At 36.8% G+C, this 18,921-nt stretch overlaps 1 long non-coding RNA gene across 1 annotated transcript in view; it reads right to left on the bottom strand.

Moving 5' to 3' along the window:
• Positions 1–18,921, bottom strand: part of LOC104915267 — an 86,836-nt gene that overhangs the window by 49,388 nt on the left and 18,527 nt on the right. The window lies entirely within an intron of this gene.

The following is an 18,921-nucleotide window of genomic DNA, read 5'->3' as shown; positions in this document are numbered from 1 at the left end:
CTGGGCTCAGACTTCCTCCATCATTTCCATGAGGTGGGTTTGCAGCCCAGCTCTGGCCTGGAACATGCTCAGTGCTCCCTCACACATTGGCTGGCAGTTTACTTGTGCTTTCTGCAGCAAGGAAAAGAGAACCCAGCCACCTCTGGTAAAGAATTTTTTCCTAATCTCCGACCTAACCCTTATTTTCATTTTCTGAGTTCATTTCCTTTTAACTACTGAAGCTGGTAATTAGCTGCTATCATATACACAGAATCAGCACGCACAGAATGAAAAAGAAGAAAAGATTATTAACCATGGCACAGAGCTGAGTGTTAGAAAGACACACAATAGAGATGTAAATATGCAGGAAAGTTTAAGGTTGAAAAACACTCTTTTCAGAGTTTAGATTGCTGCTGAGAAAGCCCATTTTATTCAACATTCATTAAAAATTATGGGGATACAGAATATTGCATTTGAATATTGTATTTATATTCTTTGTATGAACTGGTAAAAACTAGACTTCCAATACAAGTAATAAGAAGCTATTGTATGGCTGCAGTTAGCACAAGCTGCCATTCTGATGTTGTGACAAAGATTGGACTGTCTAAAGAAAAGGAAGGCAGGGAGATATTTACTGCCCATACCTTCAAGACAGTAATACTGACAGTTTCAAGCTATTCCATGAAGTTAGGTAAAATATGTTTTTTTCCCATTTTGAAGAAGCAAACACACTCCCTATAACCCCCAGATGATGCTGCCATTCTCTGAAGTTAAGTAGATTTGTTTTAAAATGTAAAAGTATTTAGGAATACAATGTGCCAATCATACTTTTGCAGAAAATGCTTCTTAGAAGTGCTTTGGTGATCATTTTAAATACACACTCACTGCTGTTTGATTATTTGTTTATTCCCTTAAAAATAAATTATGTCCAAAAACTGTCACACCATTAAGAGCTGCTAATCCTTCCTCTTCCTGATTTGCCTATACTTTAGAATAAAGTTGCCTACCCATTGGCTCTGTCTTTCAGCTCATGGCTGGAATGCTAGATGTGTTTGTTGCCTATGTTTGTAGCACTGCTGCAAGAGTAATGCACTGTGCATTCCTGGTGCAGTCATGTCAGCAGGTCACCCCCCTATTGGGCTCATTGCAATGACTAATGTATGTGTGTGCACAGGGCCCGGGCCTTCAGGCGTTAGTGTGGGACAGAGGTGTGGAATCCTGCTGCAGTGCAGGAATGTGGAGATGGGTCTTACAGGACTGGGCTTTTGGAATTCATTGAAACAGCAGATATTTCAGCACTGCTTGTAGGAAAATCAATTTGAGGGAAACAAAAAAGAAAAGAAAAAAAGCAATTTTCTCTGTTTTACTTCGTTCCCCAGTAGCATTGTTGCAAATAATAACACGATAGTTAGACTGCTTGCTGTCACTCAAAATGGGAATCTCCTAGTTGTATGTTATATAGAAAGACAAAGGATTGCTCAACGTAAGCATCCCAAACTATTTCACCCTTTGAAAAGCAACCTGGAAATGCAGGTTAACTCACAAACATGATGTTCCATAATTTGGTTTACACTCCTGCTGTATTTATCTTACTAATCTCTATCAATGCAACCACCTGTGCAGAGCACTTTCTGGTTACAGTTCTCACAAAAGTGCTCCACTGTGCTACTCCTGACAAAAAACAATTATGTCTATGGGGAAAATGCTTCCTTAGGCTTAGTTTTGAAGGCTTCAATGTGTACAAGGGCTGCCTATTCCCAGCACAGATGTAGCCATCAGGGGAATTCAATAAACAAGCCCTCTGCGTGACGATATCTGTGTTTTACGTTATGCATGTGACTCATGGCAAGCTGCCTTGAAGGGAACTCCTGCACGCCTAACCATTTGCCAAGAGGGAGATTATTTATTTTAGATACACCAGAAGGAACAGAACTGAGTTTACATTGCAATCTCTTACGTTTGTTTTGTTTTATTTCCAGTGATTCATGTGATGTTCTTCTTGCTTTTTAGTCTGATGATGGAACTGTATGAACAAGACAATAGGTCAATCTGGTTTGATTCTCTTGCTAAGAGAGAGAGAAATTGGAAATTCTCCATAGATTGACAGATACGTACGCTTAAGAAATTTCAAAGATGGCATTTTATGTGATTATATACAAAGTTATATACATATATGTACACATATATACACACCCCACGAGTGCTATATTTAGCTGGATATATACAAACAGACTTACTGAGCTTACATGGAATATTTGAGAGGCTGATAACCTTTTAAATCATGTCTATATGATCCTTTTGTTGCGTACTGCACAAAGAATATTAAATATCCGATAATCTTCCTTTAGACTGTGAAAATCAAGGTCTTGTCAAGTTAGGTTCATATTACAATTTCAAACTTCTAGAAAACACAGAATAGACAAAACCAGTATTTTTCCACAGTTTGCCAAGCTTGTTATAATAAGCACTGATAACGTTCCTTGATTAAATGAGGAAACAATTTTAAAAACTTGATTAAGGTGAAAGGCTGTCTTCAAATAATAATTTTAGCTGCCAAACCCCAGCAAGCATGAAATGTGAGCGGCACAGCCCTGCCAGTAACATCATCCCATGATCAGCACAGGCTATGCCTTTCAAGACTGTTCTTCCTCCTAGATTCGATGCCAAAACATCCCTTGCATTTGCTCCAACTCTTCAAATTGTGTTTTTGAGATGACTATGCAAATGACACGTCTGAGCATTCTTGTCACTTGCTGCGCCTTTGCTTCTCTACTTACTCCAAATATGTGAAGATAGCAATCTTAAAATCCCCAAGAAAGAAAAAAAATCTCATCTTCTACTGATCTTATTATTGTTACAGTATTTCTTCTAGCATTAATAATAAGTATTAATGGCTAAAAATCTCTCTCCTAAAAGTCCTGATTCTGTTTACTTCAGCAGGCAGAATGACTACAGTTTCTGGGAAGTTGTATGGCAGTGGACAAGAAACAAGAACTTCAATGAAATTTCACAGAAGAACAAAACAAAAACAATCTGCATTCTTTTTTGCTTCCTGCAGAATGTCACAAAATCAAAGCCTGGAAAGGAACCACGTTTTTGGTGTGGGACAGGAGGTACTTAAGTTGCCTCATCATTTTTGTGTTCTCTGCTCTGTAGCAAAATATTGCCACACTGCAAATAGCATTAAATAAAGGGTTGCGTGAGTAAAGTTTATAATATATGAAGAGTTTTGTAAAAGAAGGGATTGCACCATGGAAAGCAGATTGGAAACCTGAAAGCTATAACTACTAAGCTAGGAAAAGAGCTGTTCAGGGATGTAAGGACGTATACTTATCTGTAGTCAAACAGAGCACCAATATTTCAAAAAGTAAGTTGGGCCGTGTTAGGGAATGAGATAAGAGACAGGTGATACAGAAGTTGGTTTTATGCATCAGTAGCTGGCATACTTTTGCATAAGTGAGCATTAATTTTTTACACTTAAACATTCAAGTGAACAGTCACTGCCTTGCCAGAAATATGTCTCTGCTGAGAACAAATCCAGGCCCTATTGCTCTGTTGGTTAAAAAACAAAACAAAACAAAAACAAACAAACAAAAAACCACCAAATATAATAATGGATGGTGTGAAAGCAAGAAATCATCATTCATTGTGAATATACATAATATTTGGAATTTTTCCTATTTATGCTGTGCTTATATGAATCATGAGGTTAAAATTAATAAATGTTTTGAGTTCACGAGAACACACTGTAACCTACACAAACTTTTCAGTCACAGAGACTGTTGCGAATATTGATTCATATTTTGTAATAGCCCACAGGATTCCACAGCTGACAAACCAGCCCTTATTCCAATCTGCTTACTAGATACAACATCAGTCAAAGGTTAACCAGATAGTCAAAACTTCTCCCTCTCTGTCATGCAGCACAAGAGTTTGGAAAAGGATAACCTGTAAAGCACTAAATAAGCCTTACTGAGGGCCTAAATATGAGTGAAGCCATTCTCACAGAAAAATGGTGACTACATACAAGTGAGGGATAGGGCCTGTCAGGTGAAGAAACACAGCCAAGAATCTATGAGAAGAAAATAAAAAGGTGCTGTTATCAAGCACTGTAATTAGCAATGTATGTGTGTGTGTGCTCTTTGTGGCTGTGCCTCTTCTTTTTACCAAGAGATGATATAATCCCATTATGAAATTACTATATGCAGCCTGGGAAAAAGGGAGGACTGCCATTTCAATTTCTCAACAAAGAGCTTGTAGGAAGGCACTGAACTGCATGGATGGGACCTGTCTAAGGTTTCTCTGCTCCAGATACAAGGATATCATCACACCTAAAACTAAGTCTAAGGATGAAAATTTTGATATAGGTTTCATGTAGGTACAAAGAAAGGAGAAAGAATAGCAAAGATGAAATGGTGCACTCTTTTTCATCAAATTTACTTTTAAATAATTCTGGGACTTTTTTGCATGATGATTTTTGAGTGAGCACAAATAAATTAAAAAAAAAAAGACAAAAATAGAGTGCCAAAATGACTAAATATTAAAAACAAAAAATTATGCACTTTCATTATTTAAATAAATTGTGAAAACGTATCTTTTGTTTATATTTACTGTGCACTTTCATTATTTAAATAAATTGTGAAAACGTATCTTTTGTTTACATTTACTGCACAGTCGAAAGCAAGAAAGAGTTCTGGTATGCAAATAACTGTAAATAAAATTAAAACAGGGGTCTTTTGCCAAACTATTAAGTGATGGTAATTTACAGATGTAGCTTGCAGGCTCAAGGAGCCACAAGAGTGTACTATGTGCAGAGATTTCTGGTCAGGGATAATACAACACAAGCCTGAGGCAAACGGTAAAAGAGAATTTAGATATCAGTGAAATAAGTAAATGCCGTTTTGTAAAATGGAGAGATACTTATGTCAGGTCAAATAAAAATAAAAACAAGACAATTCCCTAAGGAGATATGGAAGGTAATGAAGGATAGCAAGAGGATTAGAACTAAAATCAAAAGAAGGTGATCTCCACAGGTATTTTCCCATGCAAGATCAAGAAGAATGTGCTTGTTTGGGGTTGTTTGCTTTCTTGTTTTGTTTTGTTTTGTTTGCTTTTCTTGTTCATTTGATTGTTTTTCCCCCAAAAATCAAATGAGAATGGGGTTCTTGACCAAATTTCTACCTCTTGTCCTTCCTTCAGCCCATGATCACTGTTTGCACCACAGTCGCTTGCACTGCCTTCCTTTCCTCGATTAACCTTTCACAGCAAAGAAGGCTCACCTTCAGGTTCACTGTGTATCTTGGCCTGAAAGCTCTGCAGATACTTTCAGCAGAGAAGAAAGAATGCTCGCACTTCTCCAGCAAGGAGTTTTGGCAGGGCTCATGAAAAAGCACTCGTAAAACTTGAGTAAATAACAATTAATTGCAGATACACTTGGAGCTCTAGCCAAGACTGATTGCAAATACTTCTACAGTTCATGTCAGAATGCCTTTTCATCACAAGGCTTCCGCATCCAAAGTCATTCTTTGTACTTATTTTTGTCGCTGAGCAATGTTTGTATGTGAGATTCCTGCTATTTTCTCAGGATGCTCACATTCAGAATGGAGATGTACTGTACTATGCATTTATTTATTTATCTCCTCGGAACTCAAGGTACATTTGATGTTGAAGTACAAAGTCTAGTGAAAATTACAGAATTCTTTTGTCTTGTTGGAATTTCATACTGATACATTGTTTGTGTGTATGTGTGTGTGTGTGTGTGTTTAGCTATGAAGGATTTAAGCATTGTGCTTCCAAAGCAAATAACTTCTTTTCCTAGAGAAACTTTCTTCTAGTAAAATCTCAACACAAGTCTGAGAACAGGATAAAATGAGAGGAGAGACATCAACTTCATGACAAAGAAATAACTATGGTTATTCAGCAAAAGCAAGTTTAACTTACAATTGATTATTTCAGTTTATAACTCGAAAACCCACCTCACTCCATTAATGTCAGCATGACCTGTGAAAACTTTTGCACTTACATCTTTTTTCCCTTGGCGAAAGTTGGAGTACCATTAAGGCTAATACCAGTACTCATGCAAGTATGTGTTCACAAAACTGCTCTGTTCCAGAACAAGCTACGTATCTGTTTTAGGAATTCCGAGTCTTGTGAATAAGAAAAAAAGGTTCATAATATAGGTAACATAACAGGAAAGCAAGACAGTATACACACCATGTAACACAAGTGCCCTCGCAGCCCAGAATGCCAACTGGGTTGCATCAAGAGAAATGTGACCAGCAGGTCGAGGGAGGTGATTCTGCTCCTCTACTCTTCTCTCCTGAGACCCCAGCTGGAGTACTGTGTCCAGTTCTGGGGCCCCCAACACAAGGACAGAAAGCTGTTGGAGCAGGTCCAGAAGAGGGGCACAAAGATGATCAGAGGGCTGGAGTATCTCCCCTACTGACTATGCAATATTTTGTCATGGGTACTTTGTGGCTAATTTTGAAAATTAGTTTCTCAAAAGTTCTATGGAAAAAAAAAATAATAATGTTTGTTTGCAATTACTACCAATGAAAATTGTCAATCATGATATAACATGAATTTTCATGATTTCTTTCTTTCAAAAAGAAAAATCTACTGTATCACAGAGAGAGAAGAAGTGGCCACAGAGTATTGTACCCAAAACCCTTCAATGTCGGATTGTTGTTTTGAGAACACCTTTCCCTAGAGTAACATAAAGAAACAAGTGAGTAACATTCATCTGATTTTGTGTGTGCTCCCTCAAAGTAAGGGTGCACAACGAGAAGGGTTGTTGCCAGTTCTAAGGATTCAAAATGTTGTGCGACCACCTAAAGTGTCCAATTGCTCATATGGTTGCAAACCTTCACAGTGGCAACCATTATCTCCAACTTGGCATTTTGTCGTATTTATGATGTGTATTTTGGCAAGTAAGGCAAAGAAAATTTTGCAGAGGGGAGGCAGCTGTCTTAACTATGCAGCATTTCTTGGTGTCAGTACCTGAGAGCTGTAGGAACCTGCATTCAATAGGACATGATCAGTGCTCTTCTCTAGACTCTGAATTTCGTAGTCAGTGCCTTCTTTCAATCAGAAGTTTATGTCAACCAGTTCTAATGAAACTATTCTTGAAGGTACACATTTATTACAATAATCCTTTCTGATATGAGAGCAGAGGTCTGGGGTTCTCCTGAAAGGATTTGGTCCAGACAATGTCTGTGGTTTCTGCCATGCACACACTACATATTGGACTGTCTGTGAGCTCTGAGGTTTGAGATCAACCACAGATGCATCTAGAGAGGGGCACTCCCTTTGTTGTCATGATAATTGCATTTCTTTATTCCTCATTTTAGTTAGAATATAATCCAAATAACCTACTTGAGAAAAAATTAGTGTTTAATTCTTAATTAATGGGAAACATGGAGCAATAAAAATAGTATTTCTTGAGTCTTAAAAAATGAGCCCAGCTGTTTCTGAAGCGTGACTTTGCAATTCTAGTCTAATTAAGAAAAGTCAGGAATGACATCCTAAACCTAGCAATGAGATGGCAATAATGCCCTATTAGAGTGTATACCTGTGCACAGCCAGATATGCTTATTAAAGCTTATGTCTATATATCTTTTTATTGGATCAGCATTTTTTAAAGAATCCAGGGAACTCAAATAGAAGATTGAGTTTTTTTTTTAAAAAAGCACTTTATGACATTGCTGCCTATTCATTACACTGTGTTGATAACAAAAGACTTTGAGATAAGTCACATAGCTCACCTTTAAAATCTCCATATTCAGTAGTTTCAGAATATGCATGTACATGTTGAGGTGATCATCAGATATTATATACTATAAAGAGCCATAAATTTGTCTCAGTTTTTACTGCTCCTGTGATGGTTAAGCATACATAAAATGCACTATAATTTTGGTTTTGTGCTTCTTGTCACAACTGAAGAAGACTTAAAGTAACAATTCTAGCAAGGGGCAGGTTTTCCTGTTCAGATGAAGGGCATGTTTTCCACACTTTATGCAAATCTGTTTATTCAATGTACTAAGCCAGTTCAGAGTTGTTGGCTGGTGTGACAAATAACATATAACTTCATGGTATGAGTGATTAGGCTCAGAGATACTTCACTAACTTAAGAAAAAGATCACCTGTCTGTACTTGAATGAGAAGAATAGAGAAGTCAAAAGGTGCGCGGAAGAAAAAGACATAAGAGATTCGCTGAGACTCAGGGAGAGAGTAGAATGCATATTGGAGAGCATAAAGAAAAGAGCTGTGGAAAATCAGACCAAAAAAAGCAACAAAAACCAACAACAAAATGGAAAAGAAGATATGAAGAAAATGTTTGAAGGAGTCTTTCAGTGTCTCAAAAGAGTGGACTACACTTTGCAGAAAAGGTCTATAGATTACATCAGATTTTACAGAATAAGAGACTACGATTTCACAGTGCTCTTACAAACACAAAGAAATCTTTATTTAAAAATGTCATTGGAGTATATAATATATCAAACAGCCGTCTTATAGAATGCAGCCTTATGAAACCTGTTTCAATGTATTTACTGAGGTTTGAAACACTGTAGCCACGGAATTGGAAAATAGTTTGTGACCTGAAAAATCCTGAAGATCAAGGTATTTTTGATTTTAGATCTGAAGGGCTACATTTGTTTACATATTTTAATACATAATGTCCCTACTGTTTTCTCACAGACAACTTTTAATTGTGACCCTTCTGAATTTTTAACCATTACTGTCGCAGAGGCTGTTTCCATTACTTCCATGGGAATTAATTGTCCAAAAAGAATGGGAACTGATGCCTTGGATCAGACTATCCAGGAATTGCATCTTGCCAGCATTATTTACACACACACACACACAAATCTGCCTAAAACCAGAATGGCCCATAATGAAGCAACAAGTCAAGAAGGAAATTTCACTTATTTTCTTTGCCAGTGAACTACGTGCAGTATGTAAAATCCTGCACAGCATAATTGAAGCTAAGTGAATTGTTCACTAGTATAGCTAAAACTTTGCTAGAATATATGGTTATTTCTTATGAATGTTGATTTCACACCTAAATTCTGTAATTTAGCTTAAGAAACAATATTTTCTCTGTTTCAAACACCTTTAAGTACCTCTCAGCTTCAACAACAATTTCATGTAGATTACCTTATTTTTGCAGTAGGAAATGACCCCTTGTAGCTTTGTGTGTTCTTTTGTTATTCCAAATACTACTCACTCTTTGAAAAAACACTAATTGCTGCTAGTCTTATCCTATGATGCAACTTGCTGTTTGCAGCTTCATGAGATTTAGAGTTTCCCTCTTGGAGTCACATTTAGATACCTAATCTTAATAAGATTATTTGGAGGAGCAGTTTAAACTCTAATATTAGGGAAAAGATACAGCAACTTTGTTTTGAAGTTTGTATGTCACTAAGTTAACCAATAGCAATCTCAATATAATGGGAATGGATAAGCAGAAGTAACAGTTTATATATGTCATTTAATTGAGTGTAATCATAACAACATAAAAGTAACTGTTAAAATGCTGAGCTGTAGGGCATACTGTCTGCAACTTACTCAGAAGAAAATAATCTGTATCTATAGGTAAAACTTCAGGAAAGTACAAACAAATTGAAAACTTTAACCAAAATTGTTATAAAAAATAAGTTCTACATTTAGTGTGTATTTAAAAAAAAAAAACAAAACAGCAAAACATAATCTCAGAAATTTATTTCCATATGCACTGCAGTAAGTACCACTCATTCTTCCCTCCAGCAGTGCCAGATTCTACAAACATATCATGCTTTCCTCAATTTCCTTGTTGAAACACATTCATTTGAAAATGTGGAATACTAAAAACTGTGCTTTAAATTCCTCTCTCTACCTCAACTCATCTACATTTGCATTATAATTCTGTAATTTCTGGTCATTACCAATTAGAGTGTTGCTATTTGTATCTACCAAATTGTTCTCTGGACACTGTCCTTATGTCTGCAGTGCAAGCCTCTATCATAAGCCTGCAGGTATTGCAGCTAATGCCGATAGCCATGACACTGTCTTCCTGATAGCTGTGGGAGATTCTGGTTTCTCACATTTTTTAGAACAGTTCTACTCAGGATTTTAAATCTTACTGGTCATTTTTTTCTGATCTGCTATGTCTACCAAATCACCTTACCACCCATGTGATGATTAATCCATCATTTCCCTTCCATTCTATTCCATTCTCTTCCTTGTAAACTTACGCAGTTAAAGAATTGTACTCCATCCCGCACAATGAGGGACTGTGTCTGTCTTTCAAGAGCAAAAACAAAATTCCCACCTATATTATACGATATATCTTAGTTCTTGCTGGGATGGAGTTACTTTCTTTGGAGCGCCTGGTACGATGCTATGTTTCAGTTCTAGGAGAAAAATGCCACTGATAATACACTGATGTTTATAGTTGCTGCTAAGCAGTGTTGTTGATCCAAAGCCATCCTCAGCAAAGAGCCCAAGGAGCTGGGAGGGAAAAGGATTAGGACAGTTGGTTCAATCTGGCCAAAGGGATGTTCCATACCATATGCCATCAGGCGAAAGACAATTTGAAGGGAGTGGGAGTTCATCTCACCCTCTTTGGCTGCCTGGACTGCCTAGCTCAGCATCAGTCAGGGGGTGGTGGGCAATTACTTGTGCAACACTTGTTATACACATATATTTATGTATATACATATATATATATTTGTCACAATTATTTTCCTTTTCTTAGTAAATAGATTTATCTCAATTCACAAGTTCTACTTTGTTGTTTTCCTTTTTTTCCAATTCTTTCTCTCATCCTTCTGCGAAGGGAAGGAGCAAGCAAAGCACTGTGTGATGCTCAGCCATCACCTTCAAGGTTCCCTTCATACTTCAGCCACTAGTCTATAATGTCTGGCATACCTGGAAGTTCATTTCAGCCAGCTATGAACACAAACACCTGTTATCTTCATTAGTATGTATCAATGTCAAGAGAAAACATTTATCCAGTATGATGATAATTTATTATAGAACAGATAACAAATATTTCTAAATCCAGGAAAATGTTGTGCAGGTGAGAAGCTCCATAATATGAAATTCATTCAACTCCTCAGGAGCTCAGAAGAGACTGACAAGGGAAACTGTTAGAGGAACTGGAGGGGGCTAGTGAATTTTCTTTACAAAGCTGTTATTTCTAAAGCACCTATGGCCAACAACAGCTAAAGCATTCCATTAAAATTACATTCCTAGATAGAAAATCACTTTAATAACTAACTAACTAAATAAATAAATAAATAACGTAACTGAAACAGGTCAGGAGAAACAGTTGCCCGTGCTTGAATTTTACTTCATTTCTTTTGGTTTCAGAAACACTCACGGCTGTACAGCCTTTGCTGTGTTTTGCTCTCTGACACAATCTTGTTCACTGCTGTATATATTTTTACCCAAAGCCATGGCTATCCTAAGCCAAGAAGACATCATGTCAAATCAGCTATCTTACTGGTTAATTTCTTACAGCTTGCACAATGTTTCAAATAGAAAACACTGCAAAAGTGTTAAGTACTATTTTTGACAATTCTTCTAATTCTAAACAATAATATTTAGGTTTCTTATGTAGGATGCACGTACACTTTCCTACATGGGATTGCATCCCTTTATTTCAAGAAAATCAGAAATCTGCATCCACTGTGTTTTAGGCTTTCATATTTTATGCCTGTGAATGTCACAGCTTCTGCATGCCTAAGGCCACATCTGTCAAAGGCAAACCTATTTTTAGCAAAGTAAGTTCACATGTAAGCTACTGGAATGCATCTGTAAGAGATCTCTGTGAGAGGCAATAAACACTAGCTACCCAGCTGAATGAAGAGTTAATGCTTTGATTTCTTTCTGGCATTATCTCCTCGAATTCAAGGGCATTATTTTAAAAAGTTTACATTTACATATTAATTAAAAATCAGCAACTTAAAGGAGGTATGTAAATGAGGTAGGCACACAAATTATGACACTACAGTTGAGACGTATATCTTTAAAAGAACCTGGCTCCCCAAACTCCTAACCAAGCATAAATCAATCTTTTGTGAATATATCCTACAAGCTGTTACTTCCATGGTTGCACACTTGAAGTAGGTCCCCTGTGTGCAGTTGAGACCTAGAGTTGAATGCTTCACCTCCATGAAACTCCTGGTGCAAGCAGAGGCTGGGGCCAGGCCCTGCTGCAAGATACCAACACTAGGGCAACATTTAGACAGCAATTTCTGGAGTAACATTTGTGTACTCCAGGGTTAGCTAAGTTAGTAGCACACAACTTGTAAATAATTCTTCACCAGCACTGTAGCTGGACAGAATTCTGAAGTCAGAGTAACTCTAGAGACATGCTCTTCAGAGCCTGTTATTTAGGACAGATAGCATTAGTTTTCTTCTGAACTCCCTATTCCCCACTGCTTTTGCCCCAGCAACACTCTTCCTATCTCTAAAATACACACAGGGATGCAGACCAGGGTGAAGGCAATATTCTGTCGGTCAGGCCTTCCTCCAGCTGAGGAAGACAGAAAAATGCTGGTTGTCAGCACACAGGCTGAAGAAGGCCTGAGAGCCAAAACATCACCTTCAGCTCAGTTTCTATTTCTGAATATCATTTCCTATCAGCCCTCTTTTCATTTTCCAGCTGCCACACTATCAGTACTTCCACTTGTCCTCTTTTTATGAGGCACAATGCACTTTACTTGTGAGGAATCTCATAGTGATCCAGATCAGGCCATTGATTTTTGAGTAGACCCTACTATTAATATAAGTGGGGAATACTTGTTAAAAATCAATGGCACAATCTGGCCCAAAATGAGTGAGTAAGTAAGTCTTGGAGAAAAGCAAGAAGTGAATGGCAGCTTGATGCAAAATTAGATGTTTTGTGTGAGCCCCTAAAAGTTAAGCATTACAGCATACCCATAGTCATTAGGGTTTTTAATACTTTTCACTTACATAATGAAGGATGGAGAAGAGGGAGTATCATACCTTAAGTGAACAGAGATACAGGCTGAAAAAAAGCAACTCATGACAATTATCTGTCATGATACTTTGCCATATTCCATAGATTTCTGGCTTAGTGGGGGGAAAAAAAAAGATATAATTATTTTTTAAAAAGTTCTTCCTACTTTAGAAGTATCATTTACATTTTCAAGTGTTCATAAGACATATTACTCATTTAAAAAAATTCTTATACCACTAGCACATGATGATTTCACACTTACTGACGTTTATGTTTGTATTGTTTTCTACAGTACGTTTCTATTAACTATTATAAAAATACTGTCCATTTTAAAATAGCATTTAGACTTGGTTTAAAAATTACAAACAAGTATTTACAGTAAGTAAACAAAATGTATAAGTAAGTAAGAAATAAATAAATAAATATTGCAGCTTCATTTTTAAGATTATTTTCTAAATTTTGACAACCATGGCTATTTGCAAAAGTTACAAAACTCACAATAATGTAACTGTGAACCTTTTCTATTCTCTACGTTATTAAATAAAATGCAAGGGTAATTAGATAGCCCAAACCACTGCTTTAAGGGATGATTTTGGAAAATCAACTTCCAGATAAAATATACCAAAAACAATACATTTTGCAAATATATCTTCAACTTTTAAATTGGAACATCTATAATTTTGAATTATCTCTATACCTGATACTAAGTTGTCCTCACAGACTGTACAGTCCAGCTGGAAAAAATAACTTCCATCCTTAATGTAGACTGATACAGTTTAGTCTGACAACATGTTTCACTTTAGTATGCTGAGTAAGCAGATAAGTAAACTTTTACTTTACTTCTTGTAATTTAGATGCAGAAGAAGCTAACCAATGAGTAAAAGTGGTCACTTCTAATAGCCAAAGAAATTTCAGGCTTGCATTCACAAGCAAGTCTAAGGACTCTGCTTTTTTTGTGTCAGTGTACAAGCAGGATAAACCAGATGTTCCACAAACTTACATAGAATTAACTAAGAAACTGATCTCTGCACATTTATCCTTATGGAAGAAGAAATGAAATTTTTTGTGTGTGCAGGCTTGAGTTCAAGTTCTGTTCATATACATTACCAAAAATTATTGTTAAAATGGATGGTGATTGTGACTAAAATAATTAATGATCTTCTTTCATCATTCATCTAGGCTGAGAATCTGCCAATTTCTTTGTTTTCACATTTTTTAAGGGCAATCAATATGATTGCTTAAATTACTCATTGTACAGTAGAAAAAAACTTGCTCTTCATTACTGACACTTTTTATCTATACCCACTGATCTGGATTTTATTTCTACTGCCCAAACTAAATAAAGTGTATATACAAGTTGGGAAATGAAAAAAAACTAGAAAAAATGTTTTTTAGCTTTTTCGCTTAACCCAAGCAAGAATACATCTACACAAATAAATTAAGACTGAAGTCAAGCTTCATAGATTTCATTTAGGTGAAGATAATGTTTTCTTGGCTTTAGTGGCTACGATATTACAACTTAAGCTATGCTAACTAGAAAATTCAATTATCATTTATTTTTTTCTAATATTAATGCCTGTTGATTTTTTTCTTCCTTTTAAAGCCTACCCTATTTTCTTTTCTTTGAAAACAGTAGCTTCTGTTCTGTATAACACAACGCAATTGTAAACTAATCTACATGAATTAAATATATATATATAAAAATTCAGTTTCCCATTATTTATTACTCTGACACTTCAAAATTTAATTGCAACATCAGATTTTATAACCTAGATTTTTCCAAAAGTAGTGCCTTCTGTTTGTTTGCGTGGAGAAAACATCAGATGCAGAGAGCACAATAACACTATCTGATAGTACAAATTCTCAGCTACTAAACACTATTTTTAACACAATCACCGACATTAGCTGTGCATTTTCACTAGAGTTGAACAAGAGCCTGCATGTTATGCTCATAACAATCTGCACCAGCGGAGGTGAACCACTGTTTTGCAGCTGCATCTCAGCTTGGAAAATGCTGTCCACAGAGTTCACCTTCATCAATCCAAACAAATCCAAGCCAGAAAGTAGCAAATCCAGACCGTGAGGTGGGTTTGCTATGACAGAGCAGCCAAAATTGGCAACATACTCCACAGTCCTCAAAGTGGTGTGGAGCTTGGCATTATATTGATACCAGACATAAGCTGTCTTCATTTCTGGCCAAACTCTGGAAATCTGAAGCTTCAGCTTGGTCAGTATTGCAATGGATTGGTCAGAGTTGATGACTTATCTAGGTTCCAGGAAATCAAGAATGATCACTCCCCTTCAAGCCCAAAAGACAGATCACATCACTTTGCCCTTTGAGGACTATGTCTTGAACTTTTTACTCTTAGTAATTCACAAGTCACCACTCCATGGACTGCTGTTTTGACTTATCTTGTGACATTACATGTTGTCCCTGGTAATAATGTTATCCTGAAAATTGTCATTTTCAAGCCTCATGTTGGTTCATTATGTCCTGACAAACATGCATGTGGAAATTTTTCCATTCCTGTGTGAGCATTTGTGGGACTCACTGGGTGCAAACTTTGCAATATTTCAACATTGCCACCATTATTTCCAAAACACTGAAGCTAATATTCAGCTCTGCACACAGTTCTCTGGTTGTAATCTGCCAATTCACATGGATGAGCTGATCAAGACTCTTCATTACAAGGTGTAACAGCTTTGCATGGCCATCCAGTATCTGACTTGTCTTTCATGTCATGGACACCGACGCCAAAACACACCACCCACTGCCTCACTGTGCACACATCCATTGTTTTGTCTCCACAAACATTTAGCAAGTGTAAGTGAATGTCAATGGGTGCCATTTTTTCTGCATACAAGAATTCTTTCACACAGACTTGCTCCAGATGCATTTCCATATCAGATGCCATTCTGTCAGACTGTCCCTCTGCTGCCATTTGTCACACAGCAACAAATTGTAATGGGATATTGGTGGGAAAGGTTCAATCTCTACTGCCATACCACCAACATCCTCCTCTGATATTGTGGGTCAGTATCATAAAATAGGAGGCAATACTTTCAAAGCAGCTCTCATACATTTAAATCTTGTACCATGTTTTCTTCCTGAAGTTTGCTTACTTTTTACTTTATGCAGTGGGTTTGTTTTTCAGCATGCAAGCACCTGCATCCACACAGCTCCAGTGATGCATCTACTACTTAATTAGACAGGAGACTATATTGAATCAGAGCACTATTCACACAGGAAAAAAGGCATCCAGTGTGAAACTCCTATGCAGCGATATTAGAACACAGAGAGACATAGATGAGTAAACCACACTTTTTCCCCAGAAGAAAATTAAAGCATTTTAGCAAACATTCAAATTTTTTTTTCCACTTTTTTTTTCCCAAACACTTCCATTGCCATGTTTGTCTCTTAGTGCAATTATAAAAGATGCTACACATGGCCTCAGTGAAAGTCTCTCAGAAATAAGCGGGTTAAAGCCACACACACCTAATACCAAGTATATCCGTACTGACACCCTGCAACTCAAAGTTATGGTTCTGATTTTGGTTGTTTCATTGTCAATATTGCGAGATTTTAAATATCCACACAGTGTATTTGAATCTTGGGAGAAAGAAAAGCTCCTTCACTGCTCACTCTTAAGCCATCAACAAATAGTACCAGGAAGAAGCAAAACAGATATGAACAGTACCCTGGGGTGGCCCAGCACTGCCACTAGGTGAGACAAAGAGTTGTTCCCTCTGCTCTGTGCTGTGCATCATCGCCTCCAGCACCGCATGTGGGTTGGATGCCACAGTATTGGAAGGGCATAAAGCTACTAGAGAACATCCAAAGGAGGGTTACATAGAGGGTGAAGGGTCTGGAGGGCAAAATACGTGAGGCTGAGGCCCTTAGGTTTGCGAGAACAAACCGAGAACAGAGGAGGCTGAGCAGCTCTCACAAGTGCAGTGTTGATCTCTGCTCAACTCGATAATCACAAATATAAAGTAGGTTTCTTTCTTATTATGTCTAGTAAATTAAAGCTCAGGAACATTTCCTTTTTACTCTGGCAAGAGTTTATCATGCAGCATTTTTTTATTGTTTTTTTTATCTCCCAGCTATGTTTAGGATAAAACAAGGAAAAGAATCAGGAATTACAAAGTTGGTTTGGCGTACTACAACAGCTCTCCAACTCCATGAGGACAACACTGGCCAAGCCTTCTCATTTCTCAGAGAGATCTGACAATCTGGCAGCCACTGGGCCATTGTGTTCAGATTTGCTCATATTCCTATGAATCTATCCCTTTCAGAAGATCAAGAATTTCTAACATGAAACAGAAGTTCTTCAACAGCTAATGTCCCACATATACATTCTCCCAAACATTTCCAGTGGCTTTATGATTGCCATTTGCCTCAGTATTAAAGCTTAGACAGGAGAATTAGGATACAGTTTGTTCTGTCAGAAATTCCTAATATGATACACTACATTTCAGTGACTGCTAGATTTGGGTCAGAAAAAAATTCCATGAGGGAACACTGACTCTGTCTTGAAATTATTTTTTTATTGTTCTTTTCCCTGCATTTGAGAAGGGAATTGAAGTTTTAGAGCTGCTGAGTGACCACTACAAGGTGGTAAATGATCTCAACTTCTAAAATTATAATGATCACGTCACAGAAGGTGCTAAGCTTTTTGTGGAGTTGTATATTTGCAGGGTCCTGTGGGAAACAAGATCTACCTGTTCAAAGCAGGAAAGTTTCAAGAACTTCCATATCTACTTAACCTAATAGGTTAGGTATAGGATGGTGGCTGGGATCTTTTCCTTCGCTGTTGAATTTAAAATGTAAATAAATAAATAAGAGAAGAAACCCTTACAGATATGTATAAAGAATTTATTCCTAACTAATTTAAGAATTTGTTCACGAAGATGTAAAATCCTCAGCTGAGTCTGCTGAGATTAAGCTAAAGCATGTCAAAACAGGACAGGAATTCAACAGTCAAACTTATGAGTCTCATTCACCATAACGCTTTCTTTAAGAAAAGTTCATTCCTGATTCTTGTTTTTTGAAGATGAATCTCCTGGATAAACTTGTCATAAGAGTTATTTCTACATAGGCTCCACTGCAGACCCCAGTGACAGGCAGATTCTGGCATCCACTTATTTGCTTTGATATTCAACTCACTGATAAGTTGCAAAATTATCCTGAAGTCTAGTTTCAGTTGCAAGACTGACATATACTGACATGAAGATCACACAAGCTTGTATTCCTGAAAACCACCATTCTGTGTCTGAAGTAAATAAACCTTCTGAAGACCTCCTATACATATATATATATCCTCTGTAGATTTATTTCATATCTATCACACTTTGCTAAAGTAAATGATAGCAGAGCTCCCTAAGAGTTGATGGCTTGTCCAAGTTATTAAGATAAATAATAAGATTTATCTAAATATTTAAATTTATCTCAAACAAAATCAATGTATGTTTTGGATTGTACATTGCCTTCTAAGTCAACATTCATATAACACTTCTGGTGTTATTTAGAAGATCTCCAGGCTTAAGAGACGCTACTCTGAAATTAATTTCAAGACAGGATGCTTAGAAGAATCACAAAAAAAAAAACACGCAACAAAACCAAAAAAAAAAAAAAAAAAGATAAACTGTTTGTATCAAATGAGCCATGGAAGTTTGCTCCAATAAGCTTTAGTTTATCTAAAACTTACAGTCTATTTAACTGAGTCAGTAACAAAGAACATTAGGAGTTTTGCTTATCAGGAATGTGTGTCTAACAAGCAGTCCTTGAACTGACAAACGCTGAACATGAGCTTCACCATTTCACATGAAGCTGTCTCTCCTATGCCATAATGTCAGAGGATGACTATTCAGTTCACTACATTTGAAGAATCTCTTGAAATATGGTGATGTCATGTCTTAATTCAGAAGTCAAAAATACTTCTTGAAGCATGCCTTAAGTTATTGGAACTGGCTGA

Source organism: Meleagris gallopavo, chromosome Z, assembly GCF_000146605.3.
Source record: "Meleagris gallopavo isolate NT-WF06-2002-E0010 breed Aviagen turkey brand Nicholas breeding stock chromosome Z, Turkey_5.1, whole genome shotgun sequence".
NCBI classification, from domain to species: Eukaryota; Metazoa; Chordata; class Aves; order Galliformes; family Phasianidae; genus Meleagris; species Meleagris gallopavo.
The sequence above is the reverse complement of the archived record's forward strand: the minus strand, read 5'-3'. Positions and strand labels throughout refer to the sequence as shown.